This window comes from Bombina bombina, chromosome 5, assembly GCF_027579735.1.
Source record: "Bombina bombina isolate aBomBom1 chromosome 5, aBomBom1.pri, whole genome shotgun sequence".
Taxonomy (NCBI): domain Eukaryota; kingdom Metazoa; phylum Chordata; class Amphibia; order Anura; family Bombinatoridae; genus Bombina; species Bombina bombina.
This window is the reverse complement of record NC_069503.1, coordinates 825,028,025-825,051,478: the sequence shown is the minus strand read 5'-3', so window position 1 is coordinate 825,051,478 and position 23,454 is coordinate 825,028,025. Positions and strand designations below refer to the sequence as shown.

General features: G+C 37.9%; 1 protein-coding gene across 2 annotated transcripts in view; it reads right to left on the bottom strand.

Annotated features, from left to right (window-relative positions):
* The window catches only part of DLGAP1 (DLG associated protein 1), a 710,871-nt gene that overhangs the window by 303,209 nt on the left and 384,208 nt on the right, over positions 1-23,454 (bottom strand). The gene's annotated exons all lie outside the window — the stretch shown is intronic.

The following is a 23,454-nucleotide window of genomic DNA, read 5'->3' as shown; positions in this document are numbered from 1 at the left end:
ACTCATAGCACCAGATAGAAGACACTGAACACACTGAACAGAAGAAAAACCCACATTATTATGACTCAGATAGAAGAAACCATTATTATGACTCAGATAGAACAAACCATTGCAGAGATACTTTTTAATTGCCATGTCATATTCATCCTTCAAGATTTCCATAAAATGGAGTCTGCAGTACAATAGATTCCTCTACTGATGGCAATATTTAGATCAGAATATACATTTCCTAGACATAAACAGAGACTAAACTCAGAATCAGAAACCCCCTTCACTGCTGAGCCACTTGACACCCCTGTTCTGAAGCCATTTTGTTTGTACTTCCTGCATTTAAACATGCTGGGGTTTTTTTGTTTTTTTTAAACATATGTTTTTTTTTCACAACACAAATTTTTAGAAAATAACACAAATTTTCATAAACTAAATATGGGAAGAATACCAGAAGTAGTCCCCCCCCCCCCAAAAAAAAAGTACAGTATGTGGGTATTATTATTTATCATTTTCTAAAACATACATGGTAACCAAAAGTGCTATTGTTGCCTAAATAGCCCAAATATACATTTTATGCTTCTATATTTAGCATCAGTTCACCCTCTTAAAAAGGAATTTTTAAATCTATCTGTATCTGTTTTAAGTAGAATTAAGTAGCTGAAAATTAGAAGATAAGAATTTATATATTTTTTCCTTTTACCAATTTGCAGCCGAATATCCAATAAATACACAAAATTCTGATTTCAGAATGAGATAACAGCTCATACTCTCACTATATGCATTCCCCTACTCTTCTCCAAACAAGCGTAAAATAATTACAAAAAATAAAAAAATAAAAAAATACTCATAGCATAAATCATCCTATATAGATTTTCATTAAATGTGAGCTATTTTTACACTTCCCTAGTTTTCTTTAGTTCCTGCCATCAATGATACAATAAAATGAGGTTTGTGGCTGCAGCTTGTTGATTGTTATTAATATGACAATCACTTGAACGATCTAAGGACATGAAACCTGGGATTCCCTTCATTTACATAAGGGGTGCTCTGATATATTCCTATGGTTAGGGAGGATAAGATCTGAGTCATGAGCCTCCCAATAGGTCCAAATCATTGGTATGACAATAAACACATGACTACACATATGAAAGAGGAGGATTTCTGCTTTTAAAGAAGGGGTCTTATGTCACTCTAGGTATTGTCGGGGGCAACAGAGATGCTATCCATTCTTCCTGTTTTTGTTTAATACGCATATGGTTCCATGAGGTAATTACTAGTGTCATAATAATCTGTACTCTCATATAAGGCTAGTTTGTGTGTGTGTGTGACGTATGAGCTGATTTTATAGGGGCTTCCCCATTCTACACTCAATAAACCATTAGTGGTGTGTTGTACCTGATTTTTCAACTTCTGCTGCTTGCTCCTATTTGGGTGGTGACTTCATGTGTGACATCTTTCCGTACCTCCATCTTTACTAATAGATGATGTGATGTCTGTGCCAGCCTCCACAACACACTGAAGATCCAACCACCAACTAACAAATACATCCAGCATTTCCCCTTGTGTATGCAACCAGGTAATTAAACTAAGCTTTGGAATCAATAACTGTGGGTTGCTATAAACCTAGTTTTGCTCTAATATTTATTTTCAACATCTCTCTCATACTTATTTAGTCTCACAATTTTCCTAAGGGGGGGGGGGGGGTGCTGAAAAAAATGCTAGCAGGGTTTAGGCTTTGTTTAGGCTGGAGGTGTGAGAATAGGACAGACATGGGCAGCAAGTGGATTTTTCTCTGCCCCTCTTGCATAATTATTTCTCCAGTTACTTGCAGGTTTGCTGCACTGCTAAACATTTACCCTTTTCTGGGCAACATTGCTGGTGTGGATCACTACGGAGGGGGGGAGGGATGGAGGATATCCTACCCCACATGTCTGCACTCTCCTATCAGTGTACCAGCTTGTGTGCCCACTTAAAAAAATTATAACACTGCCCAGTCCCCACCAATAGTGAAACTCCCCCCTCTGCCTCAGGTACTAAACTTCTGAGACTGAGTAAATTACAAAAACAACCCAGCATAAGCATCCACTGCATTGTGTCATAGCGTTGTCATGACATGAAACTGGGGGATTGAATTACTATTGGTGGGGACAGGCAAGTGTTATATATATATATATATATATATATATTGTAGGGGGTGCAATGGCTGGTACACAGATAAGAAAGTACAGCTATTTGTATGAGGGGACATGTACCCCACTGTAGCAATCCACAATAGTGATATTAAAGGGATAAAAATATAAAATATAGAGCACACAATACCCAAACTGGGAAACAAATTAACACTCTTATTGAGATGTAGCTGAGAGTAATTAGAAATGTCCTATAGCATAAGTGTCACAGAGGGTTCCACTTTTTTGACATGTATAAAATACATAAAATGGTAAAACATAATTAATCTGAGGTCATTATACTCTATTGGTGTACAGAAGTTTAAACACCCTCAAAAGCTTAAAGTTGAGCATTTTGGATATCCTGCACTATTGTTTGTAAGTTAAGCATTTTAGTCTGTATTGAGAACTCCAGAGCCCGCCCTCATAGTGTGATGACTCAAGGTCTCAGGATCCTCTGAAGTATGTTTCACCTTTGAGATAGCTCCAACATGGTTTCAACTTGTGTGAATAATGTTGCCATGATCTTAATATCACAGGCTTTGCATTAATTATTATGCTATAGCACTCTCTCATTTTTTGTCTCTTTTGAGGTCTACCTGACCTGTACCTTCAAGATGGAGATTTTTTTTTATTACTTTCAGCAACATCTCAATAAGATATTATTCTGTTTTCCAGGTTAGGCAATGTGTGCCCAGTGTTTTATATTTGTATCACTTTCCATAACATTATTTATATTATTTTGATCACACAATAGTGATATAGCCTAAGGCAGGGCACAGAAGAACAAGTGCAGACTGCACATTTGCAGACATTGAAACCTAATAGGATGGCTTTCAGGCTGAGTGACAGGCAGAGAACATGTCCACCCTGAAGCTCCTGACAGGCTGCAGAAGTATAATGTGTACTTCCATTGGCTGCCTGGGACCATTACCTCGCTGCAATTGACTGTGGCCCCTGGCACATGTAATGAGGTAGAACTGTGAGGGAGCAAAGGAAGCTGCAGTCTGTCAGATCAGAGTGGAGGACTACTGCTGAGGAAGCGTGAGCGAAACACGTGTCAGGGGTCTGGCTTCAGAGAGTTCATACTCTCATTTTTTAACCGCTTATTCTCTATGATAACTGTTGATTGCCAATAGCTTGTAAATGTGTGCTATATTCTGAGATCAGACGTTGTGCTATGTTAGTGAACCAAGTCAGTTAAACGTTAAAGGGACATTCAACACTTAGTGTAACAGGTTTTAATATTGTAAATTAAGAAACGGAGGTCCGCCTACACTATACCCCTCCTCCCTTGCCGCCTTGCTTCTGTCCTAATCAGCGGCGCTAACTACTCTAATACCCGGTCAATATGGATGCCGAACTCCCCCCACTATTACGTAGCTGCCTTCTTCTTAAACTGATAAGCAAATCAGAATCCAGTCCTCGGACTGAAATTGCACGCGCGTGCAATTTCAGTCCGAGGACTGGATTCTGATTTGCTTATCAGTTTAAGAAGAAGGCAGCTACGTAATAGTGGGGGGAGTTCGGCATCCATATTGACCGGGTATTAGAGTAGTTAGCGCCGCTGATTAGGACAGAAGCAAGGCGGCAAGGGAGGAGGGGTATAGTGTAGGCGGACCTCCGTTTCTTAATTTACAATATTAAAACCTGTTACACTAAGTGTTGAATGTCCCTTTAATCTAGCCCCCTGCTATAGAAGGGGCTTAAGCAGACAGAATCTATTACACTGAATAGCTGTGCTAAAGTTAACTGTGCAAGCAATGACTTTATAATTACAGATAGAGTATTAGTTTATTAGCTTTAATCTCGCAATCTGACATCCAACATATTAACAGGTCTTCTTGTTACAGCATTATTTCTGAATTTATTAATAGCCAGCTGCAAAAAATATTGTTTGTATCTAACTGCTTGATATTATACAAACCAAGTACAATGTTTCATATTTAGACACATGACTCTCAGCGGTATTATTCACATACCTATTCTATATATTGATATTGAGAGAGTTCAAGAAGACAGAATCTATTACATTGAGCAGCTGTGCTAAAGTTAACTGTGCAAGCAAGGACTTTATCATTACAGATAGAGTATTAGCTAGATAACTTTAATCTTATAACCTGAAATTCCACATATTAACAGGTCCTCTTGTTACAGAATTATTTTTTAATTTATTAATAGCCGGCTACAAAACATATTGTTTGTATCTGACTGCTTGATATTATACAAACCAAGTACAATTTTTCATATCTAAATACACGATTCTCAGAGGTGTTATTCACACACCTATACTAAATATTAATATCTATAGATTTTAAGCAGACAGAATCTATTACATTGAGCAGCTATGCTAAAGTTGACTGTGCAAGCAAACGGCTAGATTTAAAGTTCTGCGGCCAAAGGGGTGCGTTAGCTACGCATGCTTTTTTCTCCCGCACCTTTTAAATACCGTTGGTATTTAGAGTTCACAGAAGGGCTGCGTTGGGCTCCAAAAAGGGAGCGTAGAGCATATTTACCGCCACTGTAACTCTCGATACCAGCGGTGCTTACGGACGCGGCCAACTTCAAAAACGTGCTTGTGCACGATTCCCCCATAGGAAACAATGGGGCTGTTTGAGCTGAAAAAAAACCTAACACCTGCAAAAAAGCAGCGTTCAGCTCCTAACGCAGCTACATTGTTTCCTATGGGGAAACACTTCCTAAGTCTGCACCTAACACCCTAACATGAACCCAGAGTCTAAACACCCCTAACCTTACACTTATTAACCCCTAATCTGCCGCTCCCGCTATCGCTGACCCCTGCATATTATTATTAACCCCTAATCTGCCGCTCCGTACACCGCCGCCAGCTACGTTATCCCTATGTACCCCTAATCTGCTGCCCCTAACATCGCCGACCACTATGTTATATTTATTAACCCCTAATCTGCCGCCCCCGCTATCGCTGACACCTGCATATTATTATTAACCCCTAATCTGCCGCTCCGTACACCGCCGCAACATACATTATAGTTATGTACCCCTAATCTGCTGCCCCTAACAACCCCTATATTATATTTATTAACCCCTAATCTGCCCCCCACAACGTCGCCGCCAGCTACCTACAATAATTAACCCCTAATCTGCTGACCGGAGCTCACCACTACTATAATAAATGTATTAACCCCTAAAGCTAAGTCTAACCCTAACACTAACACCCCCCTAAGTTAAATATAATTTAAATCTAACAAAATAAATTAACTCTTATTAAATAAATTATTCTTATTTAAAGCTAAATACTTACCTGTAAAATAAATCCTAATATAGCTACAATATAATTTATAATTATATTGTAACTATTTTAGGATTAATATTTATTTTACAGGCAACTTTGTATTTATTTTAACCAGGTACAATAGCTATTAAATAGTTAATAACTATTTAATAGTTACCTAGTTAAAATAATTACAAAATTACCTGTAAAATAAATCCTAACCTAAGTTACAATTAAACCTAACACTAAACTATCAATAAATTAATTAAATACAATACCTACAAATAACTACAATTAAATAAACTAACTAAAGTACAAAAAATAAAAAAGAACTAAGTTACAAAAAATAAAAAAATATTTACAAACATTAGAAAAATATTACAACAATTTTAAACTAATTACACCTACTCTAAGCCCCCTAATAAAATAACAAACACCCCCAAAATAAAAAATTGCCCTACCCTATTCTAAATTAAAAAAGTTCAAAGCTCTTTTACCTTACCAGCCCTGAAAAGGGCCATTTGCGGGGCATGCCCCAAATAATTCAGCTCTTTTGCCTGTAAAAAAAAAACATACAATACCCCCCCCAACATTACAACCCACCACCCACATACCCCTAATCTAACCCAAACCCCGCTTAAATAAACCTAACACTAAGCCCCTGAAGATCTTCCTACCTTATCTTCACCATGCCAGGTTCACCGATCCGTCCATCCAAGTCTTGATCCAAGCCTCCGAAATCTTGATCCAAGCCCAATCGGGGGCTGAAGAGTGACGTCCATCCTCCGGCTGAAGTCTTGATCCAAGCGGGCAGAAGAGGACATCCGGACCGGCAAACATCTTCATCCAAGCCGCATCTTCTATGTTCTTCAATCCGATGACGACCGGCTGATCTTCAAGACCTCCAGCGCTGATCCATCCATCTTCACCGACGACTTCCCGACGAATGACGGTTCCTTTAAGGGACGTCATCCAAGATGGCGTCCCTCAAATTCCGATTGGCTGATAGGATTCTATCAGCCAATCGGAATTAAGGTAGGAAAATTCTGATTGGCTGATGGAATCAGCCAATCAGAATCAAGTTCAATCCGATTGGCTGATCCGATCAGATTGAGCTTGCATTCTATTGGCTGATCGGAACAGCCAATAGAATGCAAGCTCAATCTGATTGGCTGATCAGATCAGCCAATCGGCTTGAACTTGATTCTGATTGGCTGATTCCATCAGCCAATCAGAATTTTCCTACCTTAATTCCGATTGGCTGATAGAATCCTATCAGCCAATCGGAATTTGAGGGACGCCATCTTGGATGACGTCCCTTAAAGGAACCATCATTCGTCGGGAAGTCGTCGGTGAAGATGGATGTTCCGCGTCGGCGGGATGAACATGGATCTGGAAGAAAGAAGATTGAAGATGACGTTGATAGAAGACTTCAGTCGGATCATGGACCTCTTCAGCTCCCGCTTGGATGAAGACTTCAGCCGGATCATGGACATCTTCAGCCCCCCGCTTGGGCTTGGATCAAGACATTGGAGCCAGGATGGATCGGTGTGATACCCGGCGAGGTAAAGATAAGGTAGGAAGATTTTCAGGGGCTTAGTGTTAGGTTTATTTAAGGGGGGTTTGGGTTAGATTAGGGGTATGTGGGTGGTGGGTTGTAATGTTGGGGGGGGTATTGTATGTGGTTTTTTTACAGGCAAAAGAGCCGAATTCTTTGGGGCATGCCCCGCAAAGGGCCCTTTTCAGGGCTGGTAAGGTAAAAGAGCTTTGAACTTTTTACATTTAGAATAGGGTAGGGCATTTTTTTTATTTTGGGGGGCTTTGTTATTTTATTAGGGGGCTTAGAGTAGGTGTAATTAGTTTAAAATTGTTGTAATATTTTTCTAATGTTTGTAAATATTTTTTTATTTTTTGTAACTTAGTTCTTTTTTATTTTTTGTACTTTAGTTAGTTTATTTAATTGTATTTATTTGTAGGTATTGTATTTAATTAATTTATTGATAGTGTAGTGTTAGGTTTAATTGTAGATAATTGTAGGTATTGTATTTAATTAATTTATTGATAGTGTAGTGTTAGGTTTAATTGTAACTTAGGTTAGGATTTATTTTACAGGTAATTTTGTAATTATTTTAACTAGGTAACTATTAACTATTTAATAGCTATTGTACCTGGTTAATATAATTACAAAGTTGCCTGTAAAATAAATATTAATCCTAAAATAGCTACAAAATAATTATAATTTATATTGTAGCTATATTAGGGTTTATTTTACAGGTAAGTATTTAGCTTTAAATAGGAATAAGTTATTTAATAAGAGTTAATTTATTTCGTTAGATTTAAATTATATTTAATTTAGGGGGGTGTTAGGGTTAGACTTAGCTTTAGGGGTTAATACATTTATTAGAGTAGCGGTGAGATCCGGTCGGCAGATTAGGGGTTAATAATTGTAGGTAGGTGGAGGCGACGTTGGGGGCAGCAGATTAGGGGTTAATAAATATAATATAGGGGTCGGCGATGTTAGGGGCAGCAGATTAGGGGTACATAGGGATAACGTAGCTGGCGGCGGTGTACGGAGCGGCAGATTAGAGGTTAAAATGTTTTAATAGAGTGGCGGTGATGTGAGGGGACCTCAGTTTAGGGGTGTATAGGTAGTTTATGGGTGTTAGTGTACTTTAGAGCACAGTAGTTAAGAGCTTTATAAACCGGCGTTAGCCCAGAAAGCTCTTAACTACTGACTTTTTTCTGCGGCTGGAGTTTTGTCGTTAGATTTCTAACGCTCACTTCAGCCAAGACTCTAAATACCGGCGTTAGGAAGATCCCATTGAAAAGATAGGATACGCAAATGGCGTAGGGGGATCTGCGGTATGGAAAAGTTGCGGCTGCAAAGTGAGCGTTAGACCCTTTCCTGACTGACTCCAAATACCAGCGGGCGGTAAAAACCAGCGTTAGGACCCTCTAACGCTGGTTTTGACGGCTACCGCCCAACTCTAAATCTAGGCCATAGATTTTATAATTACAGATAGTGTATTAGCTAAATAGCATTAATCTCATAATCTGACATCCCACATATTAACAGGTCCTCTTGTTACAGCATTATTTCTGAATTTATTAATAGCTGGCTACAAAAGATAATGTTTGTATTTGACTGCTGGATATTATACAAACCAAGTACAATGTTTCACATCTAGATACATGATTCTCAGAGGTATTATTCACACATCTATGCTATATATTGATATATAGAGAGTTTAAGTGTTTTTAAACATGCATGATTGAATAGTTAAACCAATAAAGATAAAGTATGAATGATTAAAAATCGTTCCTGTATTATTCAGTGAGAATTTTTCCTAAATAATAGCAGGGGTAAAGCACTCTTTTTTGTTACAGACTTTGTAACTCATTTATCTGGAGGACTACTGCTGCCTGGACTGAAGTGGTTTTTTTTTTTTGGTTTTTTTTAAGGGACAGTCTACTTGATTTTTTTATTGTTTAAAAAGATAGATAACACCTTTACTACCCATTCCCCAGCTTTGCATAACCAACATTGTAATATAAATATACTTTATAACCTCTAAGTTTGCCTTTTTCTAAGCCCCTGCAGGACGCCTCTTATCTCAGTGCTTTTTATTAACTTTTTAAATCAGACATTGCTAATTCGTGTGTGCCATATAGATAACATTGAGCCCACTCCCATGGAGAATGATGATGGTTATACAAGAACCAGCACAGATTGGCTAAAATGCAAGATTGTAAAAAGCACTGAGATTAGGGGCAGTCTGCAGGGGCTTAGATACAGATAATGATAGAGGTAAAACGTATATTAATATAAAAAGTGTTGGTTATGCAAAACTGAAAAAATGGTAATGAAATGAGTATCTATCATTTTAAACAATAACAATCTTCAAGTAGACTGTCCCTTTAAAGTAAGGGTTCAAGGAAAATTATATATTATATAAAAATGCTAGAGGATGCCAATGAGAGCAGAGCTATGATACCTGGCTTATAACTTTGCTAGCCAATCAGACAAATGAGCTATGTCTGATATGTCACATGTCACTCTCTCTAAGCTTATAGGAAAAACAGAAGTATGGTTTGGGCAGTGCCTGTACAGTGTTTGTCCAGTATTAGTGACAGTGCTGTGAGTACTAGCATCCTGATCTGTCCCTAGTTTCTATTTGCTGCAAGGCCATGTTCATAAATGGCAGAGCTTGCTGGGGGCTACATCAGGTTGCAGTAAACCTAAATTACTTTGTAAAAGAAATAACTATTGCAAGCTTAGCATGGACAACATACTGATACAGTGTGTGTGTGTGTATATATATATATTTGTGCTAGTGTTCACCATAAAATCAGTGCATAGAGCAAAGCAGTCATATCACAGTATGCAGGTGTATGTGCTCTGTGTATTAAGCTGCATATAATCTGCTAAAAGCAGTAGCAAGTAGATAAAAAAATACCTATATCTGTGGCTGTTCCTTTACTAGTTCACACAAACAGATACCTACTTACAAGAAAATGTATTTATATAATTCAAACCACTAAACTGCTGTTCCATTTAAAAACACATTTTTATGCCATTTATCTAAATAAAAATGTAATCACGATGTCTCTTTATAACTACAATACCTAGCTTGTACATTTGGGGACTAAGGATATTAAATAGTGTACTCAATGGACAGGAAGATGTGCTAATTATTTTGAGTACATTTATTGTACGGTACATCAATATTCGTTTGATGATTTATTGGTATTAATATAATTGTTATGTGCTTGTTTCATATGCAGTGCAGATTGTTTGCAGGAGTAGAACATTAGCATTTTACCTACAGAGATCAAAAGAACATTACTATTTTTGAAGTTGGTTTCATAGCAACAGTTGGAGTTCAGTGGAGGATCAATGGAAATGACAGCAAGTCACTTGTACCTTGACATTATTTGTTTTATTAAAAGTTTTAGAAAGAATAGGAATAGAATTCTTTTTTTAAACTGCAGATTGTTGGCTTTATGACAAGACTGAATTTAGAGCCAAGGCACCCATAGGCATAGGTTTTCAGGTATCCATTACCATAACCAATATAACTTATCTCTTTTAAAGTGGTAGATTTAGAAATTACAACTTAGATGGACATAAAACAAGTTGGGGTAGAGGCAAAATATAATAATATGTACTTTAATTCCTTTACCTGCAAATTTTTACTGCAGTGCCTCACCATTAACCCTTTCTTTTAAGTTTCCAAATTGTAGAGCTCTAACTCTCCCCACACATTTCTTTCTATGGCTGTATCTATATCTACCTTTGTTTGGTAGAATGTAGACATGCACATTATCTGCTGGAGCATGCCTAGAAGCAAATAAGCAACTGTGAAATACAATGCTTGTGTTTCTGAAGCTAAACACTGATAAGGGGGGTGGATCAGACTACTCCAGACAGCATGGCTATGTAAGTAATTTTGTTTATTTTAAAAAATGATTTCAAAATACTTGCCAGCAATTTTTAAACAATTTTTTATGCAATTTTTTTTTACTTAATTAGCCCTTTTAGGATATGCACAGATCTCAACATGTTGTATGGCACTTTAATCTTTATGGTCAGCATATTAAACAACTTTATATAGTAATTGTTCTTCTGCTACGTAATTGCAGGCGTTTAAGAAACATGGTCGTCTTCACAGAAAGGCTGACATTATTTAGCATACTACTAAAATCATGTGAACATGGTATGACCTTTTTACTAAAGAAAGGCTCGGATACACAGATTGGCAGCTCATTAGAGCCAGTCCGATTACCTAGTTATAAATCATACCCCCTTAGAACTTTTGCTGATTTCATTATTGTGAAGCAAAGCTTATATCTAAGCATGTAAATCAGAGGTCACCTTTCCCTGCAGTGAAAGCTAGATTTTAACATGGCGACACCAATGACTGGAGGGAGACGGGAAAAAACTCAATACTATGCTTATAAAGGGCTAGATTAGAAGTGGAGCACAAAATATTGCTTGCATTGTGCCCACAAGAGCGTGCTTCCATAGTCTCCAATGAAAACCTTGTTCTCATGATGTCAGACACAGCATGAGAACTTAGCTCAGTGAAGGGGGTAAGCGAGGGGCAGCAGATTTAAATATATATGTATATATGCATACCGCTATGTAAAGGCACTTTTCAGTACCAATTTTTTTCTAACACTCCACACCCACACACTTTAACCTCTAAAAACTACTTAGTGCAGTTTAACAAAAAAATGCTATTTTTTTTATTTTAAAAAAAGGAACCTCACATGTTGTTTTGGGGGCAATTTGGGACATTTTAAAAATTAACCAGAGATTATTTGTAATTTAACCACTTGTAATGGCTAGTTATTTATAGCGAGACCGTAAATGGTTGAATTTGCCCATTTACGGGCGTTTGATAAATTAGCGCTCCACTTGTAATCTAGCCCAAAATGTATTTAGTGTTTAATGTTCCTTTAATGATGAACATACTATAACAAAAGTATTAATTAATGAGAGAGAGAGAGAGAGAGAGAGAGAGAGAGAGAGAGAGAGGCAAAGAGAGATGGGTGAGGAAGGGGGAGGGAGAGACAGGGTGAGAGAAAGAGAGGGAGGGAGAGAGAGAGAAAGAGAGGGAGGAAGAGAGAAAGAGAAGGAGGAAGAGAGAAAGAGAGGGAGAGTGGCAGAGAGAGAGAGGGGAAGGTACAGAGAGAGAGGGGGATAGAGGGTGAGGGAGAGAGAGGGAGAGAGAGAGGGGAAGAGGGGGAGAGGAAGGGGGAGAGGGGGAAGGAAGAGAGATGGAGTGAGAGAGAATGAATATATATATACTAAGGGGCCGAATTATCAAGCTCCGAATGTCTTAAGACCGCTGCTCCATAACTTGTCCGCCTGCTCTGAGGCTGTGGACATCAATCCGCCCAATCCTATACGATCGGGCTGATTGACACTCCCTGCTAGTGGCCATACTGCAGGGGGCAGCATTGCACAAGCAGTTCACAAGAACTGCTTGTGCAATGATAAATGGAGACAGCGCATGCTGTCTGCATTTATTTATGTGCGGTGGACATGATACGCTACATCGTATCATGTTTGTCTGCATTTAATAAATCAGCCCCTAATTATTTAGTATGTCTCAGGGTTTAGATAGAAATATGTCCAATGAATGGCCCTCTCAGGATGTTCCCTTTATTTGCAATTGATTTCTCAGTTGCACACATGACAATGTTTAATGTAAATCATTGATTAGTGTGCAGCGTAGAACCCTCCTACACACAGCTGTTTCAGCACTGATACTCCTCTATGCTGCTAATGGGTGATGCAGAATATCTCTTCATACCAAACACAATTCCTTATTCAGGAACTAATAATCTGCCACTCTTGATCTTATTTCAAAATAAATAATGGTCAACATACAATCAAACCATAAATGTCTCTGCTAATGTGGATATAAGGGATAAAGATAAAGACAGAAAAAGAATACCACATACATAGGCAGGCTTTATGACTTAATCCAGTTTAGTCATGGGTTGCTTTGTGAGCTCAGGTAATTTAAAGTTTAGATTCAGATTTTTTGTTGTTGAGGAATTTCTTTATACATTAGCAAGATCACACTCACTTCTAATTTTATCTTTTTATTATTATTTTGTACACCTTACTATTCGTATCCCAGTTATGCTTATATCGTACAGCTGTTTCAGTGTTTTTGTTGCCATAGCAACTGGTCAATGTTCATTGCTGGAGGCCTGGGTCTCTCTTTGTTTCAGTTGGAGAAAATTACATAATTCTACTGGGCCAACTTACACAGGAAAATCACCAGTGATATGCCATGCTTGCCACCCACTCCTACATTATTATCAAATACACAGAAGCAATCTGTAGGAAATTTAAAGGGATATAAACAACTCTGAAATACACACATTTAGATGCATCATCTGTGAATAATAAATGTCAAAATGTCAAAAATCTTATGCAGTATCCTGTACTTTATATTACTTTATTTCTGGGCAGTCACTGAAAACAGAAAATGACAAACTGAGCAAGATGAATGGCATGTTATACTGATGGAACTTTTCCTCTGACCATGATTTGTCATAAATCTCTAAATACCTCTAAATAAAAGAAAATACGTTTAAATAATTGTGTACATTGTAATTTCCTTTTTATACTAGAACTTAAAGAATTATAATACTCAGCAACTTTAACAACGCAAGTCTATGTAAGAATATAAAAAGAAAAAACACACTTTAAAAAAAAAAAATCACATAAAAACATATTTTACTTATATAGAAATTGTTTCCAAAGAGAGCCCACAAAAAAGGCTGATCTTGCTGAAATAGAAGCGCCCAATCCTGAGGCGCCACCACTGCCCTTATTATAATATTTCTATAGCTAAAGCGCCGGACCGCATGCACACTTGTGATAGTAGTCAAACGTATGCACAGTACTAACACTAATGGAACACATGTGGAACTGCACATGCACACAGAGTAACTGATGCCAACAAATGATCATATGGAACCGCCTTAGCTCTATGAGTGACATAGACCAGGGTTCTTAAAACCACGGGTCGGGACCCATTACTGGGTTGCAAAACCATGTTTACTGGGTCGATGCTGTCCGCCGTCTCAGAAGTAGTGAACGAGTTTTCGCGAAAACAGCTGCATTCAGCTCCATACAGAGCTTGATGAATCGGCCCCATAAAGACAACTATATATACATACAAATCCATCTTTAGACATGCATATGTAATTATGTATGTATCTCTATGTTAAAGCCCTTTGGCTGCCTTTTTTTTCCTAACAACTGAGACCTTATATCTTTGAGCCCTTATAACATTTGTGTGCAATATTTTTTTAAATAATTTTAATTAGATGGTGTTATTATGAGTGTAACTGTACTTTGTAATGTATTTTTGAAGTGTTTTGTGCAACTTTTTTGTTTTGCAAAACAGTTAACCACAGCTCTGAGGACACAGTAATCATTCTAGCGTAAATCGCGTTTGCACTCAAGCGATCATGTTTACTTTCAACTTGAAATACCAGTGCAATTTAACCTGCGTGCAAACGATCGCAAAAAAACACAAAATTGATTGTGCACAAACATCTGCGCTCAACTCATAATCTGTCCCTTTATCAGATAACTTCAAAACAATGCATGTTATACTAACTTTGTGACAGTGACTAGCCTTGTTATCTGTGGCCTAAAGACCATATTGGCTTCTCGAAAGATGGCAAATAGTGGGTGGAGTTTGGCTATTAAAATGCCAGTACCCAGTTTACTATATAATAGATTTTTTCTTTTTCTGTAATGTAGCTTCCACCCACCAAGACCACCCCCACCTCCTCCCAGATCCCTTTTTTTTATTTCAAGGGGCATTCCCTCCCCCCTTTCTCCCACTTACAAAATGTTTATTTTCTGTAGTGTAGCGGTTCCCACCCGCTCCCTCCCCGTGCACGCACCCGCCCTCCTTCCCCGTGCACACGTGTCTATGTGCGCCCCCGATGATCCCGCCCCCTCTCTGCCTTGGAATCCATCGATGGCCGCCCACCCGCCTCCCACTTCAGCTCCCACCCACCAACGAATGCGGCAATCGATGTCCGGTGCAGAGAAGGCCACAGAGTGGCTCTCTCTGCACTGGAGGGGTAAAAATGGATATTGCAGGATGCCTCGATATTGAGGCATCCTGCAGTAACCGGAAAGCAGCTGGAAGCGATCAGGATCGCTTCCAGCTGCTTTCCAGACCGATGACGTACGCCATACGTCCTCGGTCGTTAAGTGTATTTTTTCTCAGGACGTATGGCGTACGTCGTCTGTCGTTAAGGGGTTAAAAATGTTGGCTGATATGTTACTCCATAGCAGCACAACAGAAATGTCCTGTAATTACAAGGTGTTTACTGTCCCTTTATACACATTTACAATAACCCTAGTGAATGATTATTGGACATATAGGGCTAGATTAGAGGTGGAGCGCTAAATTTGCCCATTTGAGGGAGCGCAATAATTAACCAGCCATTACAAGTGGCTGGTTATTGCTACCGCAATCTCACGGTAGCACTTAGCACTTTTAAAATTACCCAGAGATTAGATCTCTGGTTAATTTTATAAATGTGCTCCAAAATACAGCCTAGTGTATTTTATTAAAAAATAAAGATAGCAGCATCTTTATTTTTTAAGAACATTTCTGCACTAGGCAGTATTTTGGGACTAAAGTTAGTGGGAGTGGGGTGTTAGAATAAAAAGGCTCTGAAATGTGCCATTACATTGCGGTCTATGGGAACTGTGTGTTACCAGTAAATATATAGTATATGTTTATATTTCTATGTGTTAATATGTGTATACGTTTTGAGGCTCCCATAGGAGCCTATGGAAGCGCGCTTTTTTGAGCGCAATGCTGAAAACTTGGAATACCAGTGCACATTAGCGTGAACATTAGCGTGCACTGGTATTACTAAGTGGAACACTAATATCGCTTTCATGAAAGTGATATTAAGCGCTCCACTTGTAATCTGGCCCATAGTGTATGAAGCCTGTGCAACGTTGTGCAGTGATTCCCTTTGTGCATCTTTGTTTTGGTCCAGATCAGTATTTGTATGTATTCCGCATGTGCAAGGAATCAACTAGACTGGTGAACAATGTATCCAGACATTTCTGCTGCATTATATATAATGCAGCTTGTTTAACTAGTACTCTATTCTAGTGTTTCCAGCACCTACTAACTGCTAAATCTATGTTCTATCCTGTGAGCTGCACAGTTGGACTTGTCACCTCTCTTAGCTCAGCACCTTCCGATTAAAAGAGCATTGTGCTTTTTCTATTGTATATACAGTACAGTATATGAAGACACACCAATATGAATATGTTAAAAAAATATATATTTTGGCATTAAACAAACGTATAAGTTGTAAAACTAATACCTAGGTATATAATGCACACTGGCAGAGAGGCACATCTCCTAGAAAAAAGCTGGTTTATTTAGTACAAGAACATCCTTTTAAAAAAAAACAAAGACCCATAATATATTTTGAAATAATCTCTTTTAGATGGAACAAACACACACACACAACAAAATGGTTGTAAAGAGATTGCAGTAACACACTTCTATCAGGCAGGAACCGTCACACCTTGTAAGGATTAAACACAAACATTTGCCTGATTTCCTGATTCAGATAGAACAAACAATTTTAATCAACTTTCAAATTTACTTCTATTATCTAATGTGTTTTATTCTCTTGGTATAATTAGTTTAAAAGCATACCTGATTAGGCTGAGGAGCAGCAATGCACTACTGGGAGATAGCTGCTGATTGGTGACTGCACTTATATGTCTTTTGTCATTGGTTCACCTGATGTGTTTAGCTAGATCCAAGCAGTTCATTGCTGCTACACTTACGAAGGATACCAAGAGAATGAAGCAAATTTGATGATCATAGAATACATTGGAAAGCTGTTTAAAATGCAATACTCTAGCTCACTGGTTTTTAAACCTGTCCTCATGTCTCTAACAGGCCAGATATTCTGGATAGCTGAACTGGAGCACAGGTGAAACAATCAACTGATTAGTAAACATTATTAACCTTCTCCCATCCAAGGTAATCCTAAAAGTCTGGCCTGTTAGGGAGGCCGAGGACAGGTTTGAAAAGCAGTGTTTTAGCTGAATTATAAAAGACAGGTTTGAGGTTTCATGCCCCTTTAGAATATGTTGTGCTTTATAACTGGCAGGATGCGCAAGCCAAATGCATTGCTGACAATGAAGCAGAATGAACATATAGGCTTATAATAAGGCTGACCATATTGCCGCTTTAAAAAGGGACACATATGAAAAATACATATGTCAGGGCTGTTTTCAGGGCTGTTTAAAGAAATGTTTTTGTATAAGAACCCTCACATATGTATTTTTCATATGTGTTCCTTCTTAAAGCGGCAATATGGTCAGCCTTATTATAATACTATTGTGTTATCTCATTTCAATGAAATATTTCTAGATTGACTTAAATATCAGCCACTTGTCAAGTTATCTCATAATGTCACATTAAATTAGAAAAAGTTTAACAATATTTTGATTTCATAGTAAGAATTAAACTTTATTTCTGCCTTTTTGAAGCTTAAATCATTTTTTTTACAGGTTTGCCAAAAAATGTAGGTAAGGAGTTACCAGAAGATCTCACAATGCTCACACAGCAGTTGCATTATGCACACAAGTTACAAGAAATAGAAGAAACACTTGTGTTTAGCACAAGTAATTAGGGTTGCCACTTCAGCCATGTTTTCCTTATGAGTTACACATGCTGCAGGGTGTGCAGGGAGGAACATGTATTGTGCTGTTCATCAGCATTATTCATGTGATGTCCAGAGGCACAATACATGTTCTGCCCTCCTTACCCTGCAGCATGTGTAACTCATAAGTGTCCGGGAAAACAAGGCTGAGGTGGCAACCCTACAAGTAATAGTGGTGATCAATTAACCTAATAATTTTTCATGAATAAGTCTTGATTCACCACAAGAATACACCACTTTATTCAAGTTACTAATACAAATATGTCATATTCTAAGATTTTTATTTTTAACATACTTAAGTTAAAAGGGTTAATGCACTGTACATTTTCTCCGCTTTAATGTGTTCCTTATGATCTGTTTTACTTTTTGGACTGTATTAAATTGTTTTCAAACTTGACCTTTATTTTGTCATTTGAAATAGCTGCTGTTGTCTATTAAAACCACTACCACAGTATTCTCAGAGGCAGCAGCTGTAATTATCTTCCTGGCGGGGATGAGAGAGATAGGTACTAAAATGTTAATTTTCAATTGGCATTTGTGACTACAGGAAGATATGTAAATGCTTTTGTGCATAAATGAAATATAAGATAAGGAGGTCTGCAAGCTTAGTCCATTTAAAGGGGTTGTGTTTTCAATGAGCATAACCATCTATTTCATATATAAAAATAAACCTAAATCAGTAATTCCACATGCATTCTTAGTTCTTTGCAGCTGGTAAAACAAGTCTTTGGAAACACATTAATGGGACATGAAACACAAACTTTTTATTTCATGATTTAGATTGAGCATGTGATTATAAACAACTTTTCAATTTACTTCTATTATGAATTATGCTTTATTCTCTCTGAAGGAGCATCTATACACAACTGGGAGCTAGCTGATCAAATCTGGTAAACCAATGAAAAGAGGCATTTGTATGCAGCCACCAACCAGCTGTTAGCTCCCTGTAATGCACTGCTACTCCTCAGCCTACCTGGGTATGCTTTCCAACTAAGGATACCAAAAGAATGAAGCAAATTAGATAAAATAAGTAAATTGGAAAGCAGTTAAAAATCACATACTCTGGGGCTGATTTACCAATGTCTGGCGGACATGATACGTTGTAGTGTATCATGTCCACCAGACATCGCTGAATGCCGGCAGCATACACTGTCGGCATTTAACATTGCACAAGCAGTTCTGGTGAACTGCTTGTGCAATGCCGCCCCCTGCAGATTCGCAGCCAATCGGCTGCTAGCAGGGGGTGTCAATCAACCCTCAGAGGAAGCGGACCAGTTAAGGAGCAGCGGTCTTAAGACCGCTGCTTCATAACTGCTGTGCGCAGAAACAGGGGGATCAGGGGCCATTCGTCTTTTGATAATTCGGCCATTCTGAATGATGAAAGAACATTTTTGGGTTTCATATCCCTTTAAAAGGAAAATCATTTTACAGTACAATAATCAGTTAGAGAAGGAGTATCAGGTAATAGATACAATCTATCCTTAATTGCTATGTCAAAGCTATATTTATACTCGTATAAACACATAAAATAGTGTCAAGGAAAAAATGTCATTAAAATAAGCTTTTTTTTTTACAATTTTATGCTGCTTCAATAGATATATTTCTCTTTAGCACAAAAATGTGAGCATTTGATCTTTGTGAAATACATTTTACAATGACACAGAGTTTGCTACTTTTATCGGTTGGATTTATTATTTGTTTTTGTTTAAAGCATTTCTTGCAACAGCAACTCTGATGAGCTGAATGCAAACTCAATTCAACCATAAAAATCCCATATATAGCAAATGCACTCTGTACTAACATCTATTTCAGTAGTTTTGTATTATTACATAAGCCTTCTTACAGGAGATCCAGGCTTTCACAAATTGCAGGGGATACAAATGCAAATTACTTGATCATTTTCAATAGTTTGGAATTCGCTGTGCTGGTAATTGCCCTGTGAAATCAAGACAAGGAGTTTGCAGCTTCCTGTCTTTATAAAAAGATGAGCTGAAACAATAAGCCCCAGATGTTTAACAAAAGCGATTTTCCGAACACTGAGAAGCAATCTAATTATAACCAGAAAAGTGCACAGCCTGAGCGTCTATATGTAATATTCTTCAGTGTCTTCTCTGTCAGGTTTTAATGCTAGGATGTTCAACAATGAACCAAAATGCTGCCTTAAAGGGACACAGCCCTGTAAAAAATGTGTTTCCCCTAACGTTTTCTAAATCACTTGTTGTACCTGCTGTTTCTTTATGTATATTTTTGTATTTGAAATAGCTAGTCTTGCTCATCAAAACCATCACTATTGTTCTCAATATCATGTATATTCAAATGGGCTGAGACCACAGGAAACGCTCTCAAAATACACATTCTTAATAGTCAGGTATTAAGAATGTTAATTAAGGCTGGGGGTTCAATATCTATCTTTCTCCCACTTCCACTGGGTTGTTGCTCTCTTCTGCTTACAAAGTTTTTCTATAGAGAATACAGCTGTATTTATATTTTTAATATAGGTGGTGGGAGTTTCAACAGGCAAAAGCAACTATTTCAAAATATAAAATAATGGTAAAGGAGCCTTTTGAAAAAGAAAAACAATTTAATACTGTAAAGTCAGTCACACAGAAAAAGGTATTTCAGCCAATCGTATATGATGAATAAACATATATAAAGATTAATATAAAGATTAAAAAAAACTATTTTTAATAAATTACAAATACACACATACAAGTAAAATGAATCCTTTTAACACATTAGCAGGGACAAAAAAATACAGTACAATGTCCCTTTAACATATTATTATGGGCATTTCCACTTTTAAATGACATTTGTACACCCCTTAGAATAATCTGTATTCATGACTTTGAACTAGTCATCATCTAAGTAATAATACACAAAGAGGGTAGAATTAAACAAATAATACTATAAAGTCAAATATCCAATATCCTAAGCCCTGCATCCATGAATCTTTTTTCCCCCAGAATGCAATTAAAAGCCCAGCTTTGTGATTCAGACATCAATGCCAATTCTACAGTGACATTAAAGGAAATACAATTTGGGTTCCTGTGGTGCATTTAGTATTTGTACTGCCCGTGGTACTGAAAAATCTACTGACCCCTAAAACCTCCCAATGCTGGCCTAGTTTCCATTAAGGTGGTAAAGTCTGAAAAATGGCGGTAACAGATGCACACTCCCTTGCAAGTCCTGGGACTAGCATCCCAATTGGCTGCTTAAAGTTTCTTTACAGCGGGGTTTGAATACTTAGAAAATTGTACAGTAAAATGTCTTACTTTTTTACTTAGAGATCTTCAGGTTAAATTTTTTTAGTCAGCTTTTTACAGCTATGCTGCATCACTTTAAATGCTTCAACATTTGGGTATCATGTCCCTTTAATGTACATTTGTTAATCCTTTATTTTCTATGGGGAACATCTTTAGGGCAGCAGAGGACCAACTGAACAGCAACTTAAAGGGACACTGAACCCAAATTTTTTCTTTCGTGAGTCAGATAGAGCATGTAATTTTAAGCAACTTTCTAATTTACCGCTATTATCAATTTTTATTTGTTCTCTTGTTATCTTTATTTGAAAAAGAAGGCATCTAAGGTTTTTTTTGTTCAGTACTCTGGACAGCACTTTTTTATTGGTGGATTATCCACCAATCAGCAAGGACAACCCAGGTTGTTCACCAAAAATGGTCCGGCATCTAAACTTACATTCTTGCATTTCAAATAAAGATACCAAGAGAATGAAGAAAATTTGATAATAGGAGTAAATTAGAAAGTTGCTTAAAATCTCATGTTCTATCTGGATAACAAAAGAAAAAAATTGTGTTCAGTGTCCCTTTAAACAGAAAATATGGTACAAGCCAGCAGTAGCATAAATTTTTTTGATATTTTATATCAATTTTATAGTACATAGTTAAATGTTTTTTATATTAATGTATTTTCAATGACTTGTTATGCCAGCTGCAGAGTATAAAATGTATGAGAAATTGCATTTTCATGTTTTTTTGTGTATATGAAGTAGCTGGTTTTGTGCTTTTAAACCACAGCCTATTACAATGGGTTGAGCTTTAGGTAATATCATATCTCATTATGTTTTCACTTTGTGTACACACCCTTGCTTCCTTATCTTATATTAGTCTTGAAAACTAAAGCTCAATACATAGAGAGAACAATGAAAAAACATAATTTATGCTTACCTGATAAATTCCTTTCTCCTGTAGTGTAGTCAGTCCACGGGTCATCCATTACTTATGGGATTATATCTCCTCCCTAACAGGAAGTGCAAGAGGATCACCCAAGCAGAGCTGCTATATAGCTCCTCCCCTCTACGTCATACCCAGTCATTCGACCAAAACCAAACGAGAAAGGAGAAACTATAGGGTGCAGTGGTGACTGGAGTTTAATTTAAAATTTAGACCTGCCGTAAAAACAGGGCGGGCCGTGGACTGACTACACTACAGGAGAAAGGAATTTATCAGGTAAGCATAAATTATGTTTTCTCCTGTTAAGTGTAGTCAGTCCACGGGTCATTCATTACTTATGGGATACCAATACCAAAGCTAAAAGTACACGGATGACGGGAGGGACAGGCAGGACCTTTACACGGAAGGAACCACTGCCTGAAGAACCTTTCTCCCCAAAACAGCCTCCGAAGAAGCAAAAGTGTCAAATTTGTAAAATTTGGAAAAGGTGTGAAGTGAAGACCAAATTGCAGCCTTGCAAATCTGTTCAACAGAGGCCTCATTTTTAAAAGCCCAAGTGGAAGCCACAGCTCTGGTAGAATGAGCTGTAATTCTTTCAGGAGGCTGCTGTCCAGCAGTCTCATAGGCTAAACGTATTATGCTACGAAGCCAGAAGGAGAGAGAGGTAGCCGAAGCCTTTTGACCTCTCCTCTGTCCCGAATAAACGACAAACAGGGAAGAAGCTTGTCGAAAATCTTTAGTTGCCTGTAAATAGAATTTCAGGGCCCGGACAACGTCCAGATTGTGCAGAAGTCGTTCCTTCTTTGAGGAAGGATTAGGGCACAATGAAGGAACAACAATCTCTTGATTGATATTCTTGTTAGTGACTACCTTAGGTAAGAACCCAGGTTTAGTACGCAGAACTACCTTGTCTGAATGAAAAATCAGATAAGGGGAATCACAATGTAAGGCTGATAACTCAGAGACTCTTCGAGCCGAGGAAATAGCCATTAGGAACAGAACTTTCCAAGATAACAGCTTGATATCAATGGATTGAAGGGGTTCAAACGGAACACCCTGTAAAACGTTAAGAACTAAGTTTAAGCTCCATGGCGGAGCAACAGTTTTAAACACAGGCTTAATCCTGGCCAAAGCCTGACAAAAAGCCTGAACGTCTGGAACTTCTGACAGACGCTTGTGCAAAAGAATGGACAGAGCTGAGATCTGTCCCTTTAACGAACTAGCAGATAAACCCTTTTCTAAGCCTTCTTGTAGAAAAGACAATATCCTAGGAATCCTAACCTTACTCCATGAGTAACTCTTGGATTCGCACCAATGTAAGTATTTACGCCATATTTTATGGTAAATTTTCCTGGTAACAGGTTTCCTAGCCTGTATTAAGGTATCAATCACTGACTCCGAGAATCCACGCTTTGATAGAATCAAGCGTTCAATCTCCATGCAGTCAGCCTCAGAGAAATTAGATTTGGATGTTTGAAAGGACCCTGAACCAGAAGGTCCTGTCTCAGAGGCAGAGACCATGGTGGACAGGACGACATGTCCACTAGATCTGCATACCAGGTCCTGCGTGGCCACGCAGGCGCTATTAGAATCA